Source organism: Poecilia formosa, unplaced genomic scaffold (assembly GCF_000485575.1).
Source record: "Poecilia formosa unplaced genomic scaffold, Poecilia_formosa-5.1.2 Scaffold245, whole genome shotgun sequence".
NCBI lineage: Eukaryota > Metazoa > Chordata > Actinopteri > Cyprinodontiformes > Poeciliidae > Poecilia > Poecilia formosa.
The window spans coordinates 347,160-351,784 of NW_006800184.1; the positions used below are offsets into that span (position 1 = coordinate 347,160).

The window sequence follows — 4,625 nt, forward strand, 5'->3', positions numbered from 1 at the left end:
ATACATGTCTCTGTGTGTCACTCAGAGCAAATGCCAAACCCTACCACCAACAGAGAACCAGCCCAGGTTTCCCCCAGGTACCCTGCTAAGCCTGGTGGTAGGGGCACCAGGGCAGCTCACAAGCAGGCATCATCAATTAGAAATGATGGTGCAGGGATGGCAAAACTGGTGCACAGCCCAGTTCAATGAGTCAACCATGAACCTAGCTTAATCTGTTTTTACTGCCACTGTTACTGATGTTTTAAAAAACTCTATTTAATATAAACAGTGTTAAGCCTGGTGGGGGTGGAGGGCAAGTAAAGGCTGGTGACCCGACAGGCTTAAAATATACTGAGAGAAATCCTGCTGTCTGTAACTCTAATATGAAATCCTTTACAGTCTGCTATTCATATATGTGTTGGGATACATGCATTATTACCACATCCAAGCAATGTTTCTTATTTCTCATAGTGATACCTTGTCACATTATAGTTTGTCTACTTTCTGTTTTAGTGGTGTAGGTTGAGAGGAAAAAGATGCTGAAGCATCACAATCTGATTACCAGGTGACACCAGACTGACTTTTCGGGCATTCTGAAAATACTCCATATTTAGTACACATGTCCACCGCTACAGAATCTACACAACCGAAACTAAAACATTGCTGTAATGACCCAATAATAATCAAACTTTGCATAGTTTAATATGGACGCTGTTCACTCACTTCCGTGTGCTGGAAGCTTGAAACTGTCTTGATTACTGTCCAATTTATTCTGCTAGGAATGATCTCACCACTACTCAATCAGTGACATCTAATTTCATATTTAATAACAGTTGCTCCTTAAATCTGAAAGATAGAAATAGGCCTTGTGGAAAACGGGAAACAAGGGACACAAGAAGGTCACAAGTAAGAACGAAAGTGAAAGTGAAGAATGAAGGAAGGGCACAGTAACGGAGTCTGAAGTGTTGTTTTGTGGTTGGACCAAAAAGTAGAGTTGGGAGCGAACATGATGAAAGTTTATTAAAACAAGGAAAAAACAGGAGGGTTCAATAGAGGACCAAAGAGACGAGGAGTTATAAGGGAAGGATCCAGTGGAGAACAAAGAAACCAGAGAGTTTATATAAAATGAGGAGGGAGTGGAACCGACAAAAGAAACAGAAGAGCTAATTACAGGTGAGTGGATGCAGCTGGGGGAGGAGCAGGAAGGAGCAAATGATAAAACGACAATGACTGAACTAACACAATGAACTAAAATGGCAAGAAGGGCAAGATATAACAAAACAAACAATAAAGAAATTATGAAAAGAGAAAGTAACTGAAACTGAAAGTCCAAACACCAAAGGATCCCAACAGGAAGGAAGTTAAAGGAATATTCACAGTCTGCACATTTGAACAAAAAGCCCTTCTTTGTCTTCCTCTGATATGTCAGATATGCTGATTATTAATAAGTAAAAACGGGAAGAGTAATTGGAGCAGATCATGGTTTTCAGCATTATCTCCTCAGTAAGCTGGAGAATCTCACCTGGCTGACCTCACTGAGCAGTGCACATTTACGCTGTCAAACATTTAAAGCTGTAGCGGAGCCGCCCTGCGAGACGCTCTGGTTGTCTGTCAGATTTACAGGCAGCCATCCATTTCCAGTGTCTCTCTCTGTGCTGCGCATGCGCTGCTCCCCCTAGTGCCTGGCATCGGCAGAGCTGCACAAACATTTACGCAGCAGTATTTTTTAAAGGCCCTCAGCAGTGTCTTATAAATCTGCCTACAGCTTTGATGTCTTATCAGCTCTGTGAGTGTAAGCACGCACGTTTGTGTGTGTGTGTGTGTCAAGCCCTTGTTTAGGCATTTGTAGCTTTTCTCATTGCAGCCTAATGACTCTTAAGACTTTTATATAAAACAGGTCACCTATAACCAATAAGGTATCTTATAAAAAGTGTTTAAAATATTTAAAAAGCTGTTTTTTGAGCAAACTTTGTGTCCTAGATGTTTAAAAAAATAAATAAATGAACAAATGAAACAATGCAAATGTGTTGATATCCTTTGGACTTTTTTTTTTTACATTTTCCAAATTATAACCACAAACTTCTGGAGAACTTTAATCTGACGGACCTATGTTAAGCGGTGAATAATTTTGATCTGATTTTGAAGGAATAATTTGAAACTTTTAAAAAAGTGTAGCATGCATTTGTTTTAAGCCTCTTTGACTTAAATCAACTTTTATTTAACCACACTTTACGCAATTTTAACACGAGGCATGCTTTCAAAGGTTGTTTTACTCTTCCCCCATGCAAGCAACAGGAATGCTGGATGACAGACTTATTACTAGAAGAATGAAAATGTGGACGTCGCTTCCTTCATCTGCTTTAAATGTAACAAAAGCTAGAGCTTTTAAACAAGACCTGTTTAATTATTTCATTATATAACGTGTTATAATTGTACCTTTATGAATTAGTATACTATGCTACTAACGTTATATTAAGTGTTTGTAACTGTTTTTGGAGAAAAAGTAATTTTACAATAATGACTAATGGGGATCCAAAAAAAAAAAAAAAAAATAGAAAGAAAATAGAAACGTTGACATGATCATTGCGCGATATGATGGAATGATGGAAGAGACGGTTTGTGTTTTGTCCTTCTCTCTCTGCTCTCTGGTCCAACTCCTTTTCTCCTCCTTTGGGATTTGGGGTCATTGTTCAGTTAAAGAGACAGTATTATGTATTTTCCAGGTACATTTTATGCCATTTTATAACATAATCAAGTAGCTATGTTACCTTCAGTTGTTAGAAAAAAATGCTATTTATATCAAATTTGACTTCATAATTTAACACCTTGAAATTGGGCCTCTGTCTCTTTAAGAAGCTCCTTTTCTTTCTGAAACTCCGCCTTCTTGATGTAGCATGATGTAAAGCTCAGAAAGTCAATTTTACATAACACTGCCTCTTTACCAGCAGTGGATGGGGTTAATTAGACTGCATGAAGCTGAATGGTCTTATTAAACCACACACCTCATCGTGTGGCAGTATGCCCTGTAGGCTTTGAACGCACCACACAAGTGCCTGAATCTAATTGGTTGTGGCGCTGGCTGCCTGTTTATAAAAGGCCCTCCCTCACCTGGTTGACATCACGCTGTTTTCCTTCCGGTTCAGACCTCGGCGTTTGCTGTCGCTGCACGCTAGGTAAGGCAGGCTTCATCTCTCTCCACCAAGCTATTACTTGTGACTTATTTCCATTTTCTGTATAACAGCCGCAAACTAATGCTCGCTCAAAACTGCGCTTAACGACGCTCTGATCGCCGATCCAACGTCCTTGTGGTAAGAATCTTCCCACACTTGACGTTTGTTAGCTTAGCTTTAGCTCAGTTTCTGTTGTAAATCCAGGCCGCCTGTACAAGCTCCCCGTTTCCTCCTTCCTGTCAGAGGCACTAGTTGTAGAGCTCGGTGGTAAGTGAAGTGCTAGTTTTTGCATGCTTTTAGATTCCATTTCTAACATAATTTTTTTATAGCCGCTGCTGTTTGTCCTTGGTCGGCTGTTTGCCTGCTGTTCTGGTTGTCCCAGACTGGCGGTCCGCCTGTCATCTGGGTTATCTGTCGGCTGCCTACCTGTCCTGTTTGCTGGCTTCATGCCCGCCGTCCTGGTCTACGTAAAGCTGGCTCCTACCACTCGTCCAGTGTGGCTGATTTGGGCTGATTGGTGACCAGCTCGGACTAATCCTTCTCGTGCCGCTCTGAGTGGCGTCTGCTACAGCGGATCGGTTTCTCTCCGGACGGACCCTCAATTTGGACTATTGCTGCTTGATTGGTCGTGGACTGAACTGTATAATTGTATTGTCTGTAATTTGAGTTCGTTTTTCCTTTATTTTAACAGGAACGGCCAGCTCGTGGTGTTGGTGGTGGACTTTCCTGGTGGTGGTACTACTTCTGGTTTGGTTCTGGTTTGGTGCTGAATCTAATTGGTTGTGGCGCTGGCTGCCTGTATATAAAAGGCCCTCCATCACCTGGTTGACATCACGCTGTTTTCCTTCCGGTTCCTTTCTTTTGTTTTTGCGGTTTCGTTTGCCGTTTTCTTTTAGGACACTACCCTGAATTGCACTCCTATCTGAGTTGAGCCATAACTGTCTTTTATAACTGTCTGAGTGGTTTTAAACTAAAACAGTGGTGTAATAAGTAAACTTGTTGAATTGTGAGATTGTCTCAAGCCTCATCTGTAGCGGGTCTGTGTGCTTTAAAGGTAACTTTTTAGTGGAGTCATTGCAACCAAATTAATCTTGATTTAAAAGTGCTTTTAAATTTAAGTTACCCATTTTTTTTTTTTTTTTTACCCCCGGGGGCCCGCCACAATCGCATCAGTGACGTAAAGATATATTCTGGCAACTGGGCACTTGCTGTATAAACTATTGGATGCCAATTCAATTTTAACAATATTCGGCATCACTGTTAAATTTACATGTATTTGGAATGAATTTGTCGATGGAAAATAAGAGTCGTATTAGAGAAAGTAATCCTGACTAGTGCACACTGAAACCGGCTGTCTGCTCAGCAGGTATGTGAAATCCTGTTTATGTTGCGTCTAGAGAGAGGGAGAGTGATTTACAGGCCTGTGAGGGCTTTGGTTCAGGGCAGCAGAGTAAGGTGTGAAGGAGAGAAGATGAG

The 4,625-nt window shown here is 41.0% G+C and overlaps 1 protein-coding gene across 1 annotated transcript in view; it reads left to right on the forward strand.

Moving 5' to 3' along the window:
* Positions 1 to 340: 340 nt before the first annotated feature.
* rbbp8l (retinoblastoma binding protein 8-like) overlaps positions 341 to 4,625 on the forward strand; it is a 33,043-nt gene continuing 28,758 nt past the window's right edge. Inside the window, exon 1 of the mRNA XM_016680516.1 lies at positions 341 to 351. The gene's annotated coding sequence lies outside the window, so the exon portion shown is untranslated. The remainder of the gene's footprint in view (positions 352 to 4,625) is intronic.